The following is a 25,441-nucleotide window of genomic DNA, read 5'->3' as shown; positions in this document are numbered from 1 at the left end:
ATCATTAATGCTATTTATAGGAAATTTAAGGTAGAAGGAATCTGCTTATTGGCTTTTCAGAAAAGGTGATTTCCTGCCCAATGACCTAATTGGTCAGGAAACAGCTATGTGAATCTTTTCTAAGCTCATTTTAGCAGAAGGTACAAAAATCGGGGCATTCTCTCCCTCTCTCCTTTTCGATGACTGTGATATTTAGATCTGCCAAGGCAGTATGACTTCATTGTACTAGAATTTGGTTGATTCCAATACAAATAAAAAATCAAATAAGTGAATTGGGTTTTAAAAATATTTTCATTATTGGAGATTTTTCATGGTCACAAGACTGAGCTTATAGAAGTACCTGAGTAAGCTCCAGACAGAAAATCTAATTTATTTACACCGAAGTCAGGTCTCTTTGGGAATCCCTAGTGGCTCATCGGTAAAGAATCCGCCTGCTATGCAGGAGATAGGGGGTTTGATCCCTGGGTTGGGAAGATTTCCGGAAGAAGGAAATGGCAGCCTACTCTAGTATTCTTGTCTGGGAAATCCTATGGACAGAGGAGCCTGGCAGGCGACAGTCCATGGGATCATAAGAGTTGTACATGACTTAAAACTAAACCACCATCACCGGATCTCCTTTAAAAAGACCGAGGGAATAGTCATCCTCTACTGTCTCAGAGACACTTTCAGGTAAGTCAAAGCATACCCTCTCTCTGTGATTGCTCATCCATCCGTAAAATGTGAATAATAATTTTTGCCTCCAGGAAACCAAAGGTTCTCGATGACCCTTAGATGAAGATACTTGATATGTATAAATGACAGGAACAATGATGATTAAACACTGAAGATAAAATTCTAGGGAGAAAAGAAGTTTAATCATCATCTAGTACTTTTTTTTTATTCTTACAATGAGGCAGGCTAGTAAAGCTCAGTAATGAAGTGGTTAAAACAGCAGGATTTGGATTCTGGAATATCTTTCATGACTACTATCTCTGGATCCATTCCCCTACTCCTTTGGAGTGGGAGTGGTTACGAAGACAAATTTCTTATAAGGCAAGAAGCTCGTGCTCTCTCGCTCGCTCTCTCTCTCTCTCTCTCTCTCTCTCTCTCTCTCTCTCTCTCTCGGCTCTGCACGGAGGGTGTAGTCCTTGTGCAATCAGCCTGGAGGAGGATAAGCAGGTTGCTATGTAGCCTTGATTTCCAAAAAGGTAATGGGCCTCTGGTACCAATCAGTGTCAGTACTGAGGGCGCTTTCAATGAGGAAACTCCTTCTCTAAAAACATTGCAATTTATGGCTCCTATGCTAAGCGTTTCTGGGAAGTCAAATGGAATCTCCAGTATATAACATGAAAGTGTGCCCTGTGGCAAAAGGTCAGCTTTAAAAGACTAGACTTTTCCATGCTTTAAAAAAAAAAAATGTAAACAAAGCAGCAACTCCCAGAATAGGAACCGAGGGGAAGGAGAAGTTCATGGCCAGAGAGGGCTGGCTCCTCTGGACATTAGGTCTCTCCTGCCCCTTTAAATGAAAGACAATTTATTGAGACTAGAAAGAGGAAACTTTAAAAAACAAAAAAAGGATGAAAATACAAATGTTTTCAGTACTTAAATAAGTTCAGGGAAGGGGATGGTGTTGTTAACCACTGGAGTTGACATTCTCTTTCTGATCTCTCATCCTCACATCTGAAACATGTTCTATATGATGCATGATGGCATATGGCTGGCTGGAAGACAGGACCCTGGAATTCTATTTCTGACTTAGCTGTGGGCTTTTTTCTTTTTAATATTTCTTTATTTATTTGGCTGTGTCCGGTCTTAGCTGAGGCACGGAGGATCTTCGTTGCGCCATGTGGGAACTTCCATTGCAGTGAAGAGGCTCTAGTTGTGGCGTGTGGGCTCCAGAGCACGTGGCTCTCTAGTTGTGCTGCACCAGCCTAGCTGCTCTGTGGCATGTGGGATCTTACTTCCCTAGGCAGGGGTGGAACCCGCATCCCTTGCATTGCAAGGCAAATTCTTAACCACTAGACCACCAGGGAAGTCCCTAGCTGTGGGCTTTTAATGAGACCAGGTGGGAGAAGAGAATGATGTAACTGAGAACATCTTAGCAGACCTTGGTAATGAGCAGTTAGTTCACTTCTCTGAGCCTCCATTTCCTCATCCACGACAAGAAGGGGTTGTTCAAAATGATCTCAAAAGTTCCCGCCTGTACAAAGAACTTTGAATCGATGGTATTTTAATGGCAAGAAATTAGTTCCTCATTCTGGACCTTACTTTTTCCAGGAAGTCTGAGACTGCTCTACTCCGTGTGCTGTTTCTCAATGTCTGCGCCCCACCCAGCACTCATCTAAGACTGAAGAGTGCAGATGTGGGCTTCTTTTCCTAAGAGCAGATTTCTCCCCAGACTAGGGATTTTCTTAGTCTATCCTACCTACTAAAACCTTTTGATGGGTAAACACGTGTTGGCCAGTGGCCAAATCCCAGCAAACACAACTTCATAAGAACAAAGCTTAAAGATGGGAGTCTGAGTGAGAGAGTAGGGATTAGAAAGGGATTATCGTTCATTAAATTCAGTTTCCCCTGTTTAAAACCAGGCCCATGGAAGTTGCTGAGCTTCAGCATATGTTTTTTTGGTTGTTGTTGTTGTTGGGTTACTCATTTGAAGTGAGGAAGTGACTGAGAATCTTGTTTAGCCTCAATAGAAAGATGAAGTAGGGAAATATTTAGATCTTTTTCCCAAGCTTCCCAGAGTAGCCTGAGTTACTTCTGCTAATGGATCATGAGCCCTTTTGCTATTTGATGCAGAAAGCCAGAATTTCAGCAACCTACACTGAAGAGGCTGTCTATAAAGAGGGAGGAAGACTACAGAGGATAGGGTATTTGAGAATAAGGATTCAAGACAACTGACAAGTTCCATAAGGCCACATGGCAAATGAGAAGGAAATTCAAAAGGGAGGGGATATGTGTATACATATAGCAGATTAACTCTGCTGTACAGTATAAACCAACACAACATTGTAAGGCAACTATACTCCAATAAAAATTAATTTAAATAAAAAGTGATTGAGACAGGCTCAGACATCTGTCCTCCAGCAAAATTAATTTCCTTGGAGGCTTGTGCTTCACTAACTGAACCTGTGAACCAGCTGTATTTAGCATATACTCTACTTCCTTGGGTCTTTAAAATTGCCGATGGTCTGTAGGTCAAGTTCCAACGGAAGTGATATTTCTGATCTAGCTCTATAAATAGCACACTGGAAAAAACCCATCAGCTGCATATGGCCTGGGGACCACACGCTATCTATTAAGTAAGTAACCACAGTATCTGTGCTGCCATTTTAGACGAGGAAAAAAAAAATCTCTTGTTATTTATAATCTTCTGAGCCTTGAGATTCTCAAAATACTTTAAAGTTATTAGTCTTCTTTCAAATTTACAAATAAAGGATCTGAGGCATAAAACCACACAATAACTGCTTCAACAGCATCTGCCCACTGAGGAAGACCTTCGGCCTGAGTAAAGAATAAGGTTGCTGCATTTTGAGAAAACAGAGGATTTCGTTCCCAATGTCTCTTGGTGAGAGGTGAAAAAGGTGAATGCAGTCCAGAGTCTTTCCTTGCACAACACACCCAGTCTTGTCCAAGTTTCTGTAAAGCTCATTCCTGAGGAAGGTAAGAAATGTGAAGAAGACAAGATAAGGTGGGATGATCAGAACCTTTGGAATGCAAGGGTTAGAGATGGGGCAATCCTCCACAGCAGAAGGGAGACGTAGAGTTAAGCTAATCACTAGGATAAAGACTGGTTATGCAGCAGCACAAACCACTCAAACAAGTCCACTGGTTTTTGTGTGGGGAGGAAATACTTTAAGTTTCCCATAGTCTCAGAGTGGTTCATGTAAGCTATAATCCCACCAGAATGCTTTAGAAAATGAAATGGGGGCATCTCAATAAATATATTGGGATGAAAGAGAGAAATCAGGACCATTCAGGGGCCAACCAAGATGCATGGTTCACCCTACAGAGATATCTTGTAGGAAATGTCCAGAATTGGGATGAGGATTTTCACCCTACGAAATATTGGTCCTTCCAGAACCCATCTCATTTACCGACCAGAAGTTCTATAGGGGACACTGCATAGGGCTTTTATGTTTGCAGTGACAATCGTAAAGGTCCTCAAAGACAGCTAGGAAAACACAGGCCTGAGAAGAACAGAACTAGGGTGTCTGAATAGAAAGGAGCAATCTCCCCACCCAGCTCAGCTTCCATCTTGCTCAGGAGGCCATGACCCTGAACGTTTTCTCCAATGACACAGTTTTCTTCCTGCTAGCCTCTATTTAAGGAAAAAAAAAAGATTCTGAATGGTGGCCTCTAGCTAGATCTCCTGACCCTTTGAAAAACTCTTTAATAAAAATAAATTCACTCACTAGAGAAAACACATACTATCTTTAAGTAAATGCCAGCAAAATAAAACAAAGGGAAAAAAATCCCCTAACTCAAACATTTAAGGAAATTAAAGGCTTTTTTTTTTTTTTCTCTTAATTTAGGTGTCATTCAATATAAGGCAGGAAGATGACTTATGTGAAATGGGCTTTCTTCTGCAAAAATGTTTCCCATCTGTTTGCTGTGAATTCCTCAAACTGTGCCCATCAGCCATCTTGGTATGAGTTCTGCTTTTCTACTCTGTAGAATCTGAGGATATCAGAGCCAGATTGCAGTAAATCTTAGGTATTATATCTGGTCATCATCTCATTTTTTGACCATTCATTTTCAGGTGACTCTCTTTTCTTGCTGAAGTAGAAGGAATACAGCCAACTTATCCTGATTACTGATTGTTTATAGTGGCTCAGTGGTAAAGAATCTGCTTGCCAGTGCAGGAGACGCAGTTCAGTCCCTGGGTCAGGAAGATTCCCTGGAGAAGGAAATGACAACCCACCCAATACTCTTGCCTGGGAAATCCCATGGACAGAGGAGACTGGCGGGCTACAGTCCATGGTGTAGCAAGAGTTGGACACCATTTAGTAACTAAACAACAAAAACAGTCCTGGCTTCTGGAAAAAGATCACCCTCAGATATGTGCATTGCCTTTGGAGAAAGTTGGGAAGGGTAAAAAGTCACATCTTTTTTTTTTTTTTCCTTTTCAACATTTCTTGGAATTTATATATTCTTTAAAAAAAGATTTTATTTTTTATTTACTTTTTTACTTATTTTGTTTGTTTTTAAAGTGGCATATCACTTATTGGTCACTTTTCCTGGGCAGATTTAAAAACTATGCATGTGTGCTAAGTTGCTTCGGTAGTGTCCGACTATTTGCAACCCTATGGACTATATAGCCCATCAAGTTCCTCTGTCCATGGGATTCTCCAGGCAAGAATATTGAGAATTCTCTGGTGGATCAGTCAGTAAAGAATCTGCCTGCAATGAAGGAGAACCAGGTTCAATCCCTGGGTCAGGAAGATTCCCTGGAGAAGGGAATGGCTACCCACTCTAGTATTATTGCCTAGAGAATTCCATAAGATAGAGGATCCTGGTGGGTTACAGTCAAGGTTTATTAAAAACCATGGCAAAATAATATTTAGTAGCTTTTCATAGCCAAGGAATTAGTGTGGACAATGAGTAAGCCAGGTGACAGCCCATTTGATTAAAGATCAAAGGGATACACTAACAGTCACAGGGTTTGTCTTTGGGAAATCAGCTTACAGGGCAAACCCAGGACCAGGAGACAGAGTCTTTTCCCAGGGCCTCAGCTGATGCAGAATTTGGCCCAGGTAAGTCTGCTTTTGCTTCAGGCTGACACTGGATCACTGGCTCTTTGCAAGTAATAAGGAGAGAAGGAGGGGAAACGCTGTTGTTTATCAGGAAATATGTTTTTGAAAAATATTTCTATGAAAACAGCAGCGGCTTAAAAAAGATCATCAATGTGGAAAGACATTTCAACTGAATACAATGTGTTATCCTGGACTGGCTCTTGGATCAGAAAAAAAACTGCTGTGATTGACATTATTAGGACACCTGGCAAAGTTTGAATATGGCTGGTATGTTAGATAATGGTATTATATCAGCACTAATTTCCTGGGTGAGATCACTGTATTGTGGTTATGTTAGAGAAGTTCTTGTTCTTAAAAGAAAAGTGCTGAAGCATTTGGAGATGAAGGGTCATGATGTCTAAAAGTTACTCTAAAATGGTTCAGCAAAGATAACAATAATAAATTAAGATTATAAAAAAATAGACAACAGTAATATGAAAGAAATCAAATGAATAGGGTAAAATGTTAACGATTTAGGGGAAGGATATGTAGGAGTTCATTATACTTTCCTTGGAACTTTTTTGTAGGTTTGAATTCTTTTTCTACCAAAAAAAAAAAAAGGCGTGAAAATATAGGCTGGCCTACCCTATGAGAAGACCTGGGTAACTGATATGAAATCAGGATACAAGACTAGATCTCTGGAGAAATAACTAAAGGCATTGTTTCATATGTATTTTTATGCAGCAGAATCACCTAAACCAGGTAAACCACTCTAAAAAATGCAGACTCCTTGACCCCATACCAAACCTAGTGAGTCAGGATCTCTGAGCGGTCATTGCCCAGAGGTCTGCATTTTCAAAATGCTCTCCCAGATCATTCGTTTGAAAATGAAATTACATATTAGGCATTTGTTGTTTTGGTTTTTAACTGTAGGTTTATCAGACCCATGGACAGTCCATGGAGCAAATGTTATGAAAATCTCTACCTAAATACCCCATGATGCAGCTTTTCATCATGGAAGGCAACATTCTGGTGAATGCCCTTTGGTCTGTTTTCCAAGGAGGGTAGAGAAGAGAAGTAAATGCTCTTTAGAAATTCTATAATTCATCTGGTTAAACTGCTTGTCAGAAGAATCACCCAAGACCCTAATTCAGAAAGTGAAGGAGGGGCAGCTGACTGCCTGGGGCATGAAACAGGACAGGACAAGTAAAGGGGCCCAGGTCCCCACGCAGGCAGAGACCCTCAGTAAGGTCCTCAGTCAGGCTCCCTGACCACCATTTCTTCCAGAGGCCAAACACAGCTCAGCTTTCAGAGTTCAAGCTCCCTGCTTTGTTTCTTCTGTGAGAACAGAAACAGAAAATAAAGAGAATGAAATGGGATTGGAGACAGACGCCCTGAGGTGCTTGGAAAACTCCAGGGAACTTAGGAGCATCCAGTGAATCCAAGTTAAAGTGCATTAATACATACTGCTTCCTTCAAAGCGGCTACATTGGTGTAATCATTATTCCCATTTCACAGAACAAAGAAGTGACCTGACTCCTGAAACCCACCTAGTCCGAGGCAGAGCTGGGGCCCAAGCCCAGGTATTCTGCGACTTCCTGCTGTCCCAGTTGCTTCCCTTTGGGCATCTGAGAGCACATCATCGTGGGGAATGCTTCTAATTATCACCTTGCCCAGAGTGTGAAGATTTATTGTTATGCTTTCCTCCGGCCCCACTTAAGCACCCCTTTGGGAAGTAGAGTGATCATGACAGAAATCAGGATATTTTCATGCGTGGGAGGGAATGGAATGCTGGCGTCTCATATGTTTGTTGCCCCTGAAGGCTTCTAAGAAGGGGGCGGGGGGTGGGGGAGCAGATTGTTGAATCCTTGGTGAGGCAATCTCAGAACCCACAGCACCCTGAGTTTTACACAAGAACCCCAAAGGTTCTTCAGGTTTCCTTCCCACACCGGTGAACTCAGCTTGGCTGCTGCGTTCCTTCAGTTCAGCCTGTGTCTCCCTGACATTTGGAGCTGGGCTTCCTGAGTCAAGGCTAGGATAGAAGCAACTGCACGTCTCCTATTTTGTGACGTGCACACACACGCACGTACACAAGGGCTGTCCCCATGCCTGTCATACCAACACAAGGCTCAAAATAAATTGCAGCCGCCGAGGAAGGGAAAATCCCATCTGTGACAGGAACTCACAGTGGCCCCCAGATCACAAGCTGTAAGGTCCGAACCATGTGCAGACCGCTAGAATGTAGGGGCTCTTAGGCAATGGAGATGACCCTGCTTTAACTTCCTCAAGTGTTCCTCCAAGAGAGTGTCCCAGTCCGTGGTGCAGCACAGCTTTTCAGGCAGCAGGCTTATGAAGGGAAAGGGAACTGATGAACCGAATGTGCTGATGCTAACAGGGCTATTTTAATCGGGGGAACTGGTTTTGGTGGCAGCAGGCTGTCAGTCCACATCTTCAAACCATGAGTTCTTAAGCAAGGCAATTTCCTTCTTCCTTGAAGGCCACTGTTTATCTATGGGCTGGAACTATGGGTTTACTGAAAATGGCCAGTTTCAGCAAACTGACCAAGACAACTGGGTTGGTGTAATTTGTCTCCCAACTCAGAGGTCAGCTGATATAAGGCATTATGGTAAAGGACTGACTACCAGGTAACATTTTTGGGGATGATTAGTACTTTCTGAGCAGGAGGCTCAATACCTTACGTACATTATCTCTATGGAGATGTCATTATGATGCCAATTTTCTAGAGAAGGAAGCTGATCAACAGGGAGAGTCAGTGATTACCCGAGGTTGCTCAGCAAGTGGCAGAGTAAGGACTTGATCCCAGGTGTCTAACTAGTCACTTCAGCCATTTAGAAGGTACCACAACAATGACCACTCATTTCCCCCTCTGGAAGAGAAAAGTCATTGGGCTGCCTTACCCCATTTTCTAAATATTCTACTCATTTTCTTTTCCATGTTAAACTATAATATTTAATGTCTTATTCAGAGTCATCTGTGCCTGACTAGAAAAGCATATTTGATTAGCGTTCTCTCCCTGTTGTTGGGAAACTCTTAGTCATATGATAGGTTTCTCGAAACTGATACCAAAGAAAAATAAATCTCCAGATTCTGTAGCTTTTCAACTGAAAATATGTCAAATAACCTGAGTTGCCAAAATCATGACTGGCTTTCCTTCTGTGACTATAATCTCCACATCTGGTTCACCTTCTTTGCCAGAAGAACATTATCATATGTCTTTTGTGTATATCTTAGGATGTTGCTGTGTTTTATGACATTGCCAAGTGGAATTGCTATGTTAATCATCATTACAATCCCATTGATAATTGCATTAGTGCTTTTCTCAATGTTAACTGCACAATAAAAAATAAAGCAGCAGAAGGCAAGTGTGGGAGAGTCAGAAGAGACCCACAGGAGCCAACTAGCCCATCTTCTCATCTGTACTGCATTGCAGATATTACTATAGTTGTGAGATGCGTGCTGACATAGCAGCCACAGTTATCATTTACCCATACCTACTACGCGCCAGATGTGATTCCAGGCGCTTTACATGATAAAATTCTCTTAATCATCTCAACAATATGAAACTGGATACTATTACCGCCCTCATTTTACAGATGATGAAACTGTGCTCACATCTGTACAGCTAGTAAGTGGTGGGGAGGATTCAAACCCTCACAGTCCAGCCCCAGGGCCTGCTCCAGCCTTGCCCGTGATTCTCACAGGCAGTCCAGGCTGGGAGTCCATGTTCTAGCTGACTTCCCATGGCAGCAGCTGAGTCTGATCCCAGCAGTGGATTATTCTAACATCCATAGTCAAGGATGGCCCATAAAGTTTTCATGACGTTACCACAGACACATCTTGTTTATGAAACAGCGTCAAAGTACAAATACAAGAGTCACGTATTAAGCATTTTTTTTTAGAGTCGAAGATTTTTATCAGCATTTTAAGATTTTATCACCATCGCTGTTAAGGAAAGTGACATACCTAAGGTGACACGCTTAGTCATAGGTCAGTACTCGGACAAACACTCCTTCTTACGTCCTGGAACCTCAGAACCTAGTGCTTCTCGTAGACAACATTGGCCTCCTGTCAGACCAAGCATCTTTGTAAGTGGACACAGCTCTCTAGGGCCATAGGGAACACAGCACCCGCTTCTCAGCAGCCCTGCCTCTAAATTAAAAACAGCACAAGACATGTGGACTTAAAATAAAAAAGAAAATAAATACAAACAGCACAACAGAAACAACAAAAATAATAATAAAATAAATGGTGGAAACACCTCGAGGGTATAAAAATTTCTCTAAACTGATCATCAAGTTCCTTCTTGAAAGAGGCAAGTGCCTGCCAGCAGGAACCTAACACTTATTATTATTCTGTGTTCTCTTTCTGCATGACTGAAAGGTTTTCCAATTCCCATCCCTATCAAAAGAACAGCTCCCCCCTCCATCCGAGACAATCACAAAGTTTAAAAGCAGCTAACTCTCACTTCAAAAAAAAAATTTTTTTTAATAAAAACTCCAAAACCCATAGGGGTTGTAAAACAGCTTTGTGTGGAAGAAGGGCAAGTTTTCTCTTCAGAGAAGCTCATTTCATAGGGTTGGGCAAAGAGAGAGATGATGATGGGGTGGGGGGCGGGGAAGGGTGGGAATGCAGAAGAAGGGGAGGCGGGAGAGGAGGAGATAAAGGAGGAAGAATCCCTGGCTTTAAAAAGCAACATTGTCCAGAGAGGTGAAAGGGAACAGATGGCCGTGGAGAATGTGGCCCTCAAAGCCCCGAAGAAAAGGGTGATGCTGACAGATCTTGCTGTTTCCCATTGATGCCTGAATGTTCTAGTGTGCGGAGCCGAGGCCAACGCAGGGGGGGAACAGACCTCTGTTCCCAGCGGCTCGCTGGGGCCAGCGGCGTGGAGGATCACTGAGAAAAAGAGCAGGCGGGGGGCGGGGAGGGCAAGCAGCTATGGCCGCAGAGGGCAGGGCGGCCGTGGGGGCGTGCGGGTTTCCACAGCCTTCTCTTTTGGCCCGGCCAGGAAAGGTCAGCCCAGCACTGGTCTTTGCCCTGGCAGAGGTGAAGGAAAGGACAGTGGCTGGGGCCCAGATCCTCCCCCACCCCCAAAGGCACTGGGGGAGGCCTGCCTGGGACCAAATAGATACCTTGGAAGAGGGAAATGAAGAAAATATTCCAAATGCTTTTAGAGGATTGAAACTACAGTAAACAAGAAATCTAGGTCTTTGAAAGAGGTCAGAGAATCCTGCCAAGTAAATCCCGTATGATTTCAAGGAGTCTCAGGGCAGAGAAGATTTGCTGAGGAAATCCAGCAGGAGTTGGGGGGCAGACTCAGGAAGGAGCCCAGAGATCTGAGTCTGCCCCCAGAGAGGTACCAAATTCTGAGCGGGGCTTCGCTGGACACAGTGGGATGACAGGAGGAGAGGAGGGACCTTTAGCACCCAGGTGTGTGTGTGTGTGTGTGTGTGTGTGTGTGAGAGAGAGAGAGAGAGAGAGAGAGAGAGAGAGAGACAGGCACCAGGATGGGGTTGCTGGTGGGCTCACTGCTGGTGGATGTTATTGGAGACTCACAAGTCACCATGGAGCGATGTTGGTATAGGCACCTCTGGTCTCCTGGGAGTGTTAACACCTGCATATGGAGGCCTGGATAATTAGTTTAAGGAGCTAAGGGTTTGCGGAAGCAGCGACTGCAAAAAGGCCCATAAACTTCAGGGCACAAAGATGCATCCGTCAGTATACTTTCCTTAATATAACTCTGATCAAGAAAATTTCTGTTCCAAATGACCCCTTGAAGTCTCCCTACAGCCTCTAGAGGATGATGAAAGAATTCAGCCCTGCTCCTACCCAATGAGGAGGGAGCCACATTCTTCTTGGCTCACTGTCCTGTTGGCCCACAGAGACCTGCACAAGCTCAAAACATTTCTCTGGTTTTGATTTGCCTCTCTCTTCTGCCCTGACTCAGAAAATGAGACAGAACTGAACTCAAGCCTAAGGATCTTGAGACAGTGGGGCATGAGTTTGGGGAAACAGACCAGAATCATTATTTGGAAACATTCCTACACGTCTTAGACCCCCACAAATACCTCTCATCTGACCCCCAGTGGGAGTTGTTGTTTAGTCACAGTGTCCGACTCTTTGCAATTCCATGGACTGTAGCCCACCAGGCTCCTCTGTCTGTAAGATTTCCCAAGCAAGAATCCTGGAGTGGGCTGCCATTTCTTCCTCCAAGGGGATCTTCCTGACCCAGGGATCGAACCCGTGTCTGCTGCATTGGCAGGTGGATTCTTTACACTGAACCACCAGAAAGCCCTCAGTGGGAGTAAGAGAAGTTAAAAGGTGGCTCTAAATATATTTAGTGACCTGGCACAGTCATCTTAACCTGGGCTAGGTCTCCGTTTCCCCAGGAAAGGGGATGTGGCAATGACTATTAAGCCATACTGCACTGTGCATACACTGAGTTACTAAGAAAATTCCCATGGAACAGTGTAATAAAAAAAGATCAACCATGATGAAGACTTTGCCTTTTTATTTCCCAGCTTCATCCAAATTGCTCCCCAGGCACTTTAGATTTAGAAAGCTCCACTAATCAACCTTATAAACAGCAGCCCAGCCACTACACAGAAATGACTTTGTATAGCTCCTAAGTGAATTTACCCCTGGGGATAGAAGATGCCCAAGGCTTTAACAATTACAACAGAACACAGCCTCGGGAGGAGAATAGAAGACAAGTACGCTTTGACATCCCAATTGAAACTCCAGGCTGAATCCAACATAGAAGAATGTAATTACCTTTCCTAGTTTGACAGTACACTAAAGAAACTGGAGACGTGGAATACCTATTAGGTCCCCACTAATCCTCCTCCTAAATTCAAAGCAGGGTCAGTCCATGGAATTCATTTCTGGGTATTCTTACTCTCTGCTATTGTTAAACAGCTCAATTGATAAGTGCTTGCAGCTAATAATGCTTTCTACTGAGCTCACCCCTCCTCTTTCCCAGCCGCTCAAAGCACTTTACAAATATCACCTCATTATTCTTTACAACACTCAAGTGAGCCTGATAGGTGGAAAGGTTCATTATCTTCTCCTTACCAATAGGGGAAATAGACAAAGGAAGAAGTGACTCATTTGAGCCAACAAAGCAGGGGCAGAACTGGAACTAAAACTCAGCCGTCTTCTAACGGGACATGTCCTATGTCAGCCTGGAAAGCTGTTTTGCTGATGGGGCAGGATTTTCTGGCCGTGGGCAGTGTTGTAATCAACAGGTCCACAGAACTGCTGGAGGAAGTAGGACAAGAGTCGACTGGAGAAGCCCCACGGGGGTGGTCCTAACTGGTTTGGATAAGTCACTTCACCTCTGATTTTCAACGTCTTCCACGGGAAAATGAGGGGTTTCCGTGAGAGGATCTTTAAGGTATCTTCCAGCTCACTGGGCTTCCCTGGTGGCTCAGACAGTAAAGAATCCTCCTGCAACGCAGGAGACCCGGGTTTGATTCCCACATCAGGACTATCCCCTGGAGAAGGAAATGGCAACCCATGCCAGTATTCCTGCCTGGAGAATTCCATGGACAGAGGAGCCTGGTGGGCTACAGTCCAGGGGATCCCAAAGAGTCGGACACAACTGAGCAATTAGCACTTTTACTTTTCTTTCCAGCTCCATAGATCATGAGTGGAGTGAGAATTTCAAAAGAGGGCCTCTATGTTTCACCAGCCCCTTGTGACAATCTGAGCTTCATTTTGCTTGTAAGCCTGAAATTGCACCCTTGTCTCTTCATATTGCCTCTGTGTCATCCAATATCCTTCCAAACGACAGTGGCATCAAATTAGTCTTCCAGGTGGCAGATGCGAGAGGTAGTCCTGGAACATCAAGGCTAAGGACTAAAGAGATAGAGGGAGGCAGGGAACAGGAAGAAGCCTGGAAGGATTATAAAAAAAAAACAATTGGCAAACAACATTTCGAGTTTGCCCAGGGCTTACCGAGGGATACTCCTTACATTCCAAGAAAACTATGACAAGTCGTTCAAAGTTTAAGAAGGCTCCAAGGAAATAGCATTTGCTTTAGTTTTTCTAAATACAGGGTTCACTTGCCAACCCTAAAAGCCATGTGAACAATGCCCTCAATGTACCCTGCAGTGGTGGTTTTCCATTTAAAGAGAATTTCATTTTAATGAAATAACATTGGTGTGCCTTCAAGTTAATTAAAACAGGATTTTACAGGTGGCTTCCTAGTTTATAATTTGTGTTGCTTGAGCCAGATATGTCTAAGCATTTAGAAAACCCGAAGTATTTTATCTCTCTGATCTTTTATACTTTCTTTTCAAGAACGATGCTTTGATACTCTTTGTCACAAAGAGGGTTGGAGAGACAGGACTTTTAGTAAAATCAACATTTGTTTGCAGGAGAAGCAGCCCCCGCAACCAGAATAATGACCTTGGAAAGAGTCTTGGGTGATGGGCTGATTACAATGACTGGATATAAAGGACTGACTGTGTAGCAGCCAGAAAGAAACACATTTTTGTAATATCTCAGTTGTTTCTATTGGCCTGGCCTTCCTTGTATTCACCATGGGAACTGAGTCAACAAGTTTGCTTGCTTTTATTTCACTGATTGCAGCACATTCTTTTTTTTTTTTTTTTTCCCCCTCCACATACAGGGAAAAAAGAGTAAAGAACAAATGAAAGTCAAAGACTTGATGATGCAAAAAAAGATGGGTATAATTTTATTTATCTTCAAATCCAGCTGCAAAAGTGACTAGCTGCAAGCTTTATTCCATCTGCTCTCTCTGAGGACCTCAGCCTGACCTTGTGGAACCTTCTTTCTGGGAAGTTAAAGAATTTCCAGGATTAGCTCAAGCCTGGAGGCTGCCAACTGTGACGATCTACAAAGCCCTCTTAGGTAATGATTCAGACGCCACTTCTGCTCAAGGCCAGGATGGTCCCTGATGAATTGGAAATATTCTCATTTCCTGGACCTAGACCATAAAGCAAACTGACCCCGGAAGAATTACAAGAAGGGAAGTTCAATATGTCTGCATACTAAAGCCTCAAGCACAGATATATCTGTGACAACAGAAATGTAATTGAACTTGAAAAGCAGGAGTTAAGAGGTCATCAGAATTAAATTTAAAAAAGAATACTGGAAGGGGGGGAGGAGAAAGGGAGGGAGGGAAAGAGGGACGAGAGAGGGGGAGAAGGAAAGCTTTATAAATTTAATAGCAATTGATCTTCATCACCTGATTCTGGAAGAAGGCATTTTCTGAATATCTCCTGAACTGAACATTTGAATTCTCCAGAATAAGGTCAAGTTTCCAGTGCCAAGCAGATAAAAAGCCAAATATCTCTCCCCATTATAATCCCAAGGTGAGGAAAGGGGAAGAATGGATTAATGTTCTCAGTTTATCCTTGAATGGCCCAGAGAAGTGCATGGCTTTGGATCCCACTAAGGATAGTACTAGTATAATGTAGCCTAGAGCTCACCCTAACCACTCCTCTGACATGTCTTTCCCTGTATCTCCTGAACAGTACAGACATCTGGGTAGGTAACAGAGCAATAAAGTGAGCTTCCAACTTTATTCTGGGATGAACTCATTCCGTGACTTCCTTGGACTCAGTTTCTTGATTTGAAAAATGAAGGAGTAGGATTAGAGGGCCTCTAATACCCCCTCCATATCTAATATGCCCTAAAACTACTGTATCTCTGCATAGATTGGCTCCAGCATTTTCCCCTGCCATACTATATTTTCTATCTTTGTAGTTTTATCCAGAGCTGGTCCCTAGGGGTGCCTTACAGTGTCTGAGGAGTCTCAGGTCAGGAATTCAAGCTTTACTGGCCACTTTTCTTCACTCCTACAGAAGAAAGTTAAAGTCAGAATACCAGTGTTCCAGGTGACCTCACTCAGGAGAACCTGCTGGCATATGCCAGTGGATACATTCCAAATGGGAAAGGATGAAGACCCAAATGGGGAGATTCATCATGTAAATAAAAACTACAACAGGGTAAGTTCTCTATGCTAACATCTAGGAAATCAATGGGTAGCTTTTGAAATAAATGACTAGAGCTTCAGGGCTCAGATGTTTCCACTACCCAAGATTTGCTGTCTAGTTTATGACCCAGCTCATCAACTATCTCCATGACAATGGGTTTCCACAATGTTAGTTGAGGAAATTTTAAGAATGGTCAGCAACTCCAAGGACCTTTTCATTCAAAGATATTAAACATGTTATGAAGGTATTATTTCTTATGATCTCAAACAGATGTGGCAATGAGATTCTTCATTTGAGAAATAGAGGACATTTTATCGATTTATCTAGGATGAGAGTGTAAGAACTAAACCAGAGACTCCAGTAAGTCACTCACAGGATTACCTGGATTCCGAATGGGTTATCAGAAAACCTGGATTTAAAAGAGTAGAGAGAAATTTAGAAGATTCATTGAGAAACAAGAGGTCCCATTCAATCCTGAGTATCTGATTTCCCTGGTGACTCACTGGTCCATTTGCTTACTATCTTTATTTAGAAGTCTTTTGGAAGCCTGACCAGGATGGATCAAATCCAGATCTATCAAAATGACTAATACAGATAATAATGTGTGTTCCTGATATTTAAAAGGTAAGTTTCATTTTTCTATATTACCTTTCAGGTCAATTCAGAATGCAACCTTCTCAAGACAGACCAAGGTTTAGAATACTTTGGTAGATCTGATATATTAAACAAAAAAGCAAATCATGAAGTAGTATGTGCACGATGGTCTAATTTTTGGAAAAAAAAAAAAAGTACTAAGTATTATATGCATAGAAAAGTGGATAAAATTATAAACACTGATATTTTACATTATCTTATGGAATGCCTTTGTGATTTTTATTTTCTTTTTTGGTTATATTTTCTATTGGTACCTATAGCAACATGGATAAATTTTATAAACATAATGTTGAGCAAAAGGCAACATTACCAAAGAAAATGTATTACATGATTCTGTTTATATGAAGTTTAAATACAGGCAAAACTAATCTATGTTTGTAGAATCTGGATAGTAGTTACCTTTGGTGGAGGCGTTTGGGGTAGTGATAGAAATGGGGAGCTTCTAGGATATATTAATGTCCCTTTTTCTTACTTTGATGTGGTTACACATGTGTGTTTGCTGGAAAAGTTCACAGAGTTGTCCACTTATGATGCATACACTTTTTTGTTTGTATTATGCTGCACTTTTAAAGTTACTGAAATGAAAACCAAACCAAGCTAAACCAAACCCACATCCAGAGGCTTCCTTACACACACACACACACACACACACACACACACACACAGTCAAGAAGTCGAGAGAAACGGCTCTTCTTTTTGGGTGGGGAGAGATACTTCAAACTGAACTTTCAGGTATACATCTGTCTCCTTCGGATGGTGGTGATCCCAAGGAGAAGACGATAGTATCCCTGTAGCTCCGTCTCTGAGGAAGGGGGCCTGGAACCAGGCTCCACAAAAGCAGGAAGAGAAATTCAAATCTGCGTCACAGAAGGGTCCTGATCTGTTGATGGTGACTCTGGAAATCCAGGTTTTCATTTGACTCAGCCTCACTATAAGGCTTGATGAATCAGCCTGGACCAGATGCGGCCACACTGGGAGGTGCACTTCCCGCACTGAGTGTGCATTCATAAAAACAAGCGAAAGTGACTGTATTTGCTAGAAGAGAGGCTCTGTGACGGCCAGGACCTCATATCCCCAGCGCCTAATGCAAATCCTGGCACAGAATAGAGGCTCAATAAATATTTTTGAAGTGAGGGAGTGTATAAATCCACTTTCAAAAAGAGGAAACTGTTACAGCTCAAGTAGAAGTTACCATGAATGGTAAACAGAAAGGAAAAAGATGTAGTAAGATGACATATATTTAGTGATTTGTGATTCTGTTTGTCCCTTCAGTGTGCCTCAAGGAAGCCAAGTCAGGAGTGAGGAGGTTTGTGTTGCTGTAGTTTTTTGGTAAAACCATTTAGAAAAGCACTGTCCAATAAAAATACAATATAGCCCACAAATATAATTTAAAATTTTGTAATAGCCACATGGAAAAAAGAAAAAGTTAAAATAAATGTGAATAATATATCTTATTTAGTATGTCTACAACATTATCAGATCAACATGAAATCAATATGAAAATTAAGATATTTTACATTATTTTCCCTAATACTAAGTCTTTGTGATCCAGTGTATATTTCACACATATAGTACATTTCAAATGCTTAATAGCCACATGTGTCTAGTGACTATTGTATCAACAATGCAGGTCTAGGGGCATATCCATTTGGTGGAAGTTCTTTTACAAAGATGAACAGGGTGTGTGTGTGTGTGTGTGTGTGTGTGTGTGTAAAACTGCCAGAGAGAAAGAGGAAAAAACTCACACTGACTTGATGGTATTTAATACCAGCTCCATCTGTTCCTGAAATCATCTATGTTCCAGTTTTTAGTTCCTATAGATACGCCAGTATCCTTTGAGAATTTCCACTTTCTGCTTAAGCTACTTCAAGTATGGTTTCTGACACTTGGAATAAAAAGAGTCCTAACTTATAAAGATAAATATAGGGAAAACACACCCATATGTGCATCCTGCTTTAGAGGCACAACATCTGTCAAAGAGTTGACACTAAATCAGCATTGTTGAATTTATAAATCAAGAAATAAAAGCATTAACACAAATTTAATTCTGAAAGTTTTTTTCTATTACTTGCTGCAGGTTGCACCATCAATTTGTACATCACTTTTGAGAACAAATGAACCAAAGTCTTGTTCTAGCTTGAAGTATTCCAGGTGCATTTTAACTGTAAATTCTGAATCAAACAGGAGTTTAATAAGGTGCAGGCGCTACAAGTTACCTGGATACCATCCATCTGAGACTGCTGCAATGTAAAAGAAATGAAAAAACAGCCTTTCTATCAGCCAACATCCCTCCTACTTCATCTCAGGGTTTGTCTTTCTGCCAACACACATTTATTTCTGTGTGTCTTTGGTTAAACATGGAACTGGAATTTGAGGGGAATGGGTCGAGAGCTTAACTTCACTGAGGTAAATTTCATTCTGCTATAGGTCCAGACCTGAACAGGAGAGGTGATATCAATGTAGAGTTTTATCTGGATTCTAATTTTCCCATGTCACAAACCAGTCTTTGGGCATCCTAAATGCATATGTGGTCCCAGTTCCCAGGACATTTCGGCAGGCAATTACTGCCAGGAAGGTGGAAAGGCACAACTAAATGAGAGACTAAAACAATCACCCTCGTGCTGCTTGATGGGAAACCCTCCTGGGGTGAGGAGAGAGAGAATTCTATAATGAAGGTTTCTGGATTGGCTTTCAAACCCTCTAATGCTAAAGGCACATGAGATCCAGGGAGACTGGAGGAGATGGTAAAGGCCAAAGGGTACTAGGCAGTATTAGGGCAGAGAGTCAGAAAGGACCAAAAAGAGCAAGCTCTCCATCACCTCCTGCTGTTAAAATTCCCTGATGAGCCCTGCAGGGACTGAACGTGGGAGGAAGTCTGCAGAATTCTCTGTAACTCCTGCCATCCCAAGAGGTGTGAGCTATTGAGTGCCAAGGAGAGAAGTGGGGAACAGTATGTTATTGCTACATTTGTCTATGTCATAGGCTTGTAAAGGCTTTATATCCTGCGTAGATCATTCATCATTTGAGTTGGGAACTTAACCCAGTTGTCTGTGGAGTTGTTCCTGATTTGCCCTGGTTGAAAGGGTTAAGCAGGTCAAAGAATACTTAACCTCTAATATTTGAATTTTCTGCTCGTGATGAGTAGGAGAGAGACTTAGCAGATGGAGGCCCCAGCCAGAAAGCATGGGGTTCTGGCTTCCGAGGAGAACAAGAACTTACGTGTGGACTTATGCAAGTCCCTGCTTTTATCTCAAAGTTTAAATTTGTAAAAAACAAGGGGCAACAAAAACTTTCCAAATATACTGCCCTAAACGTTAATAAGAGCACATCTGAAGAACCTACAAATTCTGGAAACAATGCTGAGGAAATAGGCAGATTAAGGAGTTCGTCAAGGCTGTATATTGTCACCCTGTTTATTTAACTTGTATGCAGAGTACATCATGAGAAACGCTGGACTGGAAGAAGCACAAACTGGAATCAAGATTGCCGGGAGAAATATCAATAACCTCAGATATGCAGATGACACCACCCTTATGGCAGAAAGTGAAGAGGAACTCAAAAGCCTCTTGATGAAAGTGAAAGTGGAGAGTGAAAAAGTTGGCTTAAAGCTCAACATTCAGAAAACTAAGATCATGGCATCCGGTCCCACCACTTCATGGGAAATAGATGGGGAAACAGTGGAAACAGTGTCAGACTTTATTTTTCTGGGCTCCAAAATAACTACAGATGGTGACTGCAGCCATGAAATTAAAAGACGCTTACTCCTTGGAAGGAAAGTTATGACCAACCTAGATAGCATATTCAAAAGCAGAGACATTACTTGGCCAACAAAGGTTCATCTAGTCAAGGCTATGGTTTTTCCTGTGGTCATGTATGGATGTGAGAGTTGGACTGTGAAGAAGGCTGAGTGCCGAAGAATTGATGCTTTTGAACTGTGGTGTTGGAGAAGACTCTTGAGAGTCCCTTGGACTGCAAGGAGATCCAACCTGTCCATTCTAAAGGAGATCAGCCCTGGGATTTCTTTGGAAGGAATGATGCTGAAGCTGAAACTCCAGTACTTTGGCCACCTCATGCAAAGAGTTGATTCGTTGGAAAAGACCCTGATGCTGGGAGGGATTGGGGGCAGGAGGAGAAGGGGACGACAGAGGATGAGATGGCTGGATGGCATCACTGACTTGATGGACGTGAGTCTCAGTGAACTCCGGGAGTTGGTGATGGACAGGGAGGCCTGGCGTGCTGCAATTCACAGGGTCACAAAGAGTCGGACATGACTGAGCGACTGATCTGATCTGAAGGGGCCACAGTGGAGAAGGCAATGGCACCCCACTCCAGTACTTCTGCCTGGAAAATCCCAGGGACGGAGGAGCCTGGTAGGCTGCAGTCCATGGGGTCGCTGAGGGTCGGACACGACTGAGCGACTTCACTTTCACTTTTCACTTTAATGCATTGGGGGAGGAAATGGCAACCCACTCCAGTGTTCTTGCCTGGAGAATCCCAGGGACAGGGGAGCCTGGTGGGCTGCTGTCTATGGGGTCACACAGAGTCAGACACGACTGAAGTGACTTAGCAGCAGCAGCAAGGGGGCACAGTAAGTGACCACATTACATGGCTAAAAGTACAGACTCTGGAGCTGAGCTCTGGGTTTCAGCTCTGGCTCTGCTACTTACTAGCTGTGTGCCTTTGGACAAACTACTTAATCTCTCAGTGTCTCAGTTTCCTCATCTGTAAATCACAGAGGACATCAGTAATCAAAAAGTAAGTGAAAATGTTAGCTGTTCAGTTGAGTCTGACTCTTTGCGACCCCATGATTGTAGCCTTCCAGGCTCCTCTGTCCATGGAATTCTCCAGGCAAGAATTAACCATTCTGTTCCATTCTGGAATGGGTAACCATTCTGTTCTCCAGGGGATCTTTCCAACCCAGGGTTTGAACCCAGGTTTCCTGCATTGCAGGCAGATTCTTTACCAACTGAGCCACGAGGGAAGTCCATCTGTAATCATAGGTACCATTAAATGAGTTCATATATGTTAAATGTCCAGAGCAGTGTTTGGCAAGATTAGTAAATTTTACTACTAACAAGCACAACATATTTTCATTTTCAGAGCTGGAAAAGACTTCACAAAATATTGAGCCGTCAGAAAACACCTTTTCACAGGTGAGAAAACCAAGGGCCAGAGAGGTCAAAATAAGTGAACAGAAATGACTCGCATAGCCCAACCAGTCTGTCAGCAGAGACAATGACATTCTTGAAAAACTATTCTCAAAAAGCTCCATAAGTATCATCATTGGATGTTCTTAATGCTGGACTAGGACCAGAAATGAGATATTTCTGTCCTCCTGGTTACTCCTCCTCAGTACTGTCCTGGGGGACAAATAAGGGCTCACTTGTTCTTAGTTGCCCAATGGACTCTTGTGCCCCTCAGCATTTTCAGAAAGGATGAAAGACCATTTGGTTGATAGTATGTAGTGCCATCAAACTTCCAAGATGGTCAGCCTGAAATTGCAGTTGCCTTGGGCTGTGGCACGGTGCAGGTGAGGGCAGGTGCAGGGAACAGGGTGCTAGTGAATAAAAGGCCAAAGAGTCTTCTGGAAAGGTGCAGGCCTGGCAAGCTGCCCACTGTGGAAGGCAGTAGCCCATCTGACAGGAGAGTCAGGCTAAGCAGTCCCACTATCTCCTGGAGATCTGGATCAAGCTCATAGCCAGGGGAAGTGGGGATTAACACAATGTGGTGTCCAAGCTAATGAGTTAGCAAAACAGAGACAGATGGCAATTGCAGTAACTTAACTCTCCCATCTCTGTTTGCAATGTGCTCCCACTAGCTTCTCCTCTGTCCTCATGCTATCTAACTCTACCCGGCCCTCTTAGCTCATCTCAGAAGATCATGGTCACAGAGAAACCATCCTGTGTGAAAAAAAAAAAAAAAAGCTGTAACAGGACTTTCTAAATATAACTGTCACCCACAAGTGGGGTATAGTGGTGAGAATGTCTTTCAGACAGCTTTGGAGAGATACTGACCTTTGGTTCTAAAGGAAAAGCAAAGTTAATTTTATTGAATTCTTGTTATTTTATACTTGACATATGATTCCTCATAACAACAGCTTAAAAGGCACACAGTTGCAAATGAGAATGCTCAGAAGGGTATAATTTATAACTTGGGGATGAAAACAAGAAAAGGGAACTTTTATTCTGAACCCAAAATGAGTTTCCTTTAGTCAGACCTATAGACTGTGGAACAGTTTCCTTCATAGGCATTTATCACATGTGATAAATGATGCTTGTGCTTGCTTAGACCAGACCTTGCCACTTTGGGAGGCAAACAGCCACTTTACAAGTTATTTTCCACACTGCGCTTCTTGTAGGGTTTTTTTTTTTTTTTTTTTTTTCCTGCTTCTTTTTCACTGGTCATTGTTTCCAGGTAGTAATATGGTGTCAGCTGCTCAGAGACTCACCTGGCATTGAGGCCAGCTGAGATTGAGCCCTACTGGAAAACCTGCCTCATACTTTTGAAAATCGGTTCATTTTTATAATAATCTCTTTAGTAACAAAATTCCAATATGTAAACAATAGAAGAGCTTCAGAAAGAAAAAGAAGCTTAAAAAAACCCTGACTTATGTATCTTGGAAAATGTCTGCCACGCCAGCTATTCCACCTCTATTTCATTCAGTAAGGTAAATAAGAGGCTTAAAAAAGTTAATTTAAACGTCACTGATGCAAATGGGTTTTGCTTTTGCAAAGTGAAAAGCTGACTCATGAGAAGAAACTTAAGTGGTCACTGAATTATTCAATAGACCAGGCACCTAAATAGAGATATTGAGAAAGAAGCCTATATCCCCAAATTTGCCTACCCAGTGACCCTCTGGGGGCTCCTTGCTCACCGCTGTCTTCTTAGAAGAGGACCTTGGGACGGACATAGTGAAAGCAATCATCTCTAAGCATCTGCAGCTTGTCAGCCAGCAGGGTCAATTCTAGACCAAAGGATACCTGGGGAAATACTTATATTCTACCCTTCATCATATGCCTAATAATTAGAAGCAGCAAAATATGCCTGTAGAGATCTTGAACATTGGGTACAGAAAGCACTGCTCTGAGGGAACCAAATACAACCTTTTTGGAAGTGGAACTTCATAGTGAACACACTTTGCAACCCTAAGGGTCAGCTGTCTTTCATGGGAAGTAACTAGGCACAACTTCCTTGTAAAAAGAGGAGGATATCCTGAAGAAGTGGAACTGGTAAATGATCAGCATCTAGTTCAGTTACATTCCCTGCACTGTACACCATAGGGCTTCTCAGCCTCAGCACTGTTGGCATGTTGGCTGGGTAAGCCTTGGTTGTGGGGCTGTCTCATACATTATAGGATGTTTAGCAGCATCTTCCAGAAGTATCCCCCTCCAGCTGTTGGAAACAAAATGACTTCAGACATTGCCAAACATCCCTGGAGTGGCAACATTACCCCAGCTTGAGAATAACTGGTACATTAGCACACAAGGTAGAGCTAAAATTCTGAAAAAAGCTTGAATGGGAGACTTAATATAAACTTACAGCCGATGCTCTGACAAGTTAAGTAACTAGCTTGTGATATATATCTTTATCTTGCTTAATAAGAATCCAGCTCATAAGTATCCAAAGAGAATGAAATACTGAAGGAGAACCAGGACCAAATGACAGAGCATTGATTACTTTCCAAAGGGGAGATATTTTAGATCTATACATGGATACATGTATATGTATGGCTGAATCCCTTTGCTGTTCATTCGAAACTATCACAACATTGTTAATGGGCTATACTCCAATACAAAATAAAAAGTTTAATTTAAAAAAAGGGGGAGACATTTAAGAGCAAATTAAGTATTAACTGATTTTCCCCCCAACTGATTTCTTATCTAGAAAGAAGAATCAGAGGAAACTAAAGGAATATAAGAAATATAAACAAGGCCATCTGGTATCAGAAAGAATAGTGATCTGAGTCTAACGACCAATAGGGCTGGGCTCAGTTGAGCCAGAAAAAGCCATGTGACACTGTGCTGCTGATTTCACAAGAGGATTTCTTCCCCCCCCCCCCCCCCACTTGTCTCTAAGAGTCCTTTCAAGCTTTTACCATGTCACCTTCATATCCTAGGAAGCTCTCAACATACCATCAGGAGGATATGTCTTTAAAGTGTTTTTTGGAGTGACCAGGATACTTTTGTGCTGGTCCAACCTGTGAGATGCCTGGTCCAAGTTAAAGCTAGATAAGGGAATACAACCTCAAAATCTTCATTTCGTTCATACGGGTGAGCAAATCAACTATACTGAGTAGCATCTAAAGAGTATTAAGTTCTGCATTCTTGTGGGACTGACAAAGTGTCATCTGCAATAGCTATTCTTTCAGTGAATGAATGAAGGAATGATTTTGGAACCTAATTACAGGGAAACTCTACTCTATGGCATTTAAACAGAAATTCACCATGATCGATTTAATGGAATTAGAAAATAAAACTGTATTGCTTTAAGTGAAACTCACATTACCAAAATTCATCTAAGGAACAGGTAAAAATATATATCCTAGGGATGACTACCTGGTAAAGTGAAAAAATGAGAATTCTGGTGGCCCAGATTCTAACTAGCTAACGAGCTGTGTGATCCTAAAAGTCCCTTACTGTCAATGAGACTTGGTTTCCTCATCCAAAATAAGAAGTCACTTTCAGCAGCTAAATCTGGCAATTGACAGGATAAAGAAAAGATAATATACAGAAAAGCTGGAAAAAATGAAGGACTTAAAATAAACATAAAAATGATTTCATGGCTTAGGTTCCACTCTTTTTATTTAGAATCCTATCAACAGATGCTGGTTAAATGGACTCTGTTGGTCAGATCTAACTTAAAATGACCGAAGTGTCGGCCTCATTTATTTTCACAAGACTAGAGTCACTGCCCTTTCAAACTGAAGGTTGCCTCACGTGGGATTCCACAAACACGGCCTCAGTGGAGGGAGAATTAAAACATAGTTTTCCTCCTGCAATTCAAGTATTCTAACCTAACACCGAGAACGCTGAGACTGCAACAAAACATGTGGGTTGTTTTCACTGCAGTGTCACTGGAGGGGCTGTGCCA

General features: G+C 42.3%; 1 protein-coding gene and 2 long non-coding RNA genes across 8 annotated transcripts in view; 2 read left to right on the top strand and 1 right to left on the bottom strand.

Annotated features, from left to right (window-relative positions):
* RAD51B (RAD51 paralog B) overlaps positions 1-25,441 on the bottom strand; it is a 618,412-nt gene that overhangs the window by 63,015 nt on the left and 529,956 nt on the right. The window lies entirely within an intron of this gene.
* Positions 89-7,405, top strand: LOC129621709 (uncharacterized). The gene is made up of 3 exons (XR_008699630.1): positions 89-669; positions 4,515-4,628; positions 7,002-7,405. It is a non-coding gene; the product is annotated as an uncharacterized LOC129621709 (long non-coding RNA).
* LOC129621710 (uncharacterized) lies at positions 15,615-24,373 on the top strand. Its single transcript, XR_008699631.1, has 4 exons — positions 15,615-15,709; positions 16,230-16,321; positions 21,452-21,504; positions 24,236-24,373. It is a non-coding gene; the product is annotated as an uncharacterized LOC129621710 (long non-coding RNA).

Source organism: Bubalus kerabau, chromosome 10 (assembly GCF_029407905.1).
Source record: "Bubalus kerabau isolate K-KA32 ecotype Philippines breed swamp buffalo chromosome 10, PCC_UOA_SB_1v2, whole genome shotgun sequence".
NCBI classification, from domain to species: Eukaryota; Metazoa; Chordata; class Mammalia; order Artiodactyla; family Bovidae; genus Bubalus; species Bubalus kerabau.
The sequence above is the reverse complement of the archived record's forward strand: the minus strand, read 5'-3'. Positions and strand labels throughout refer to the sequence as shown.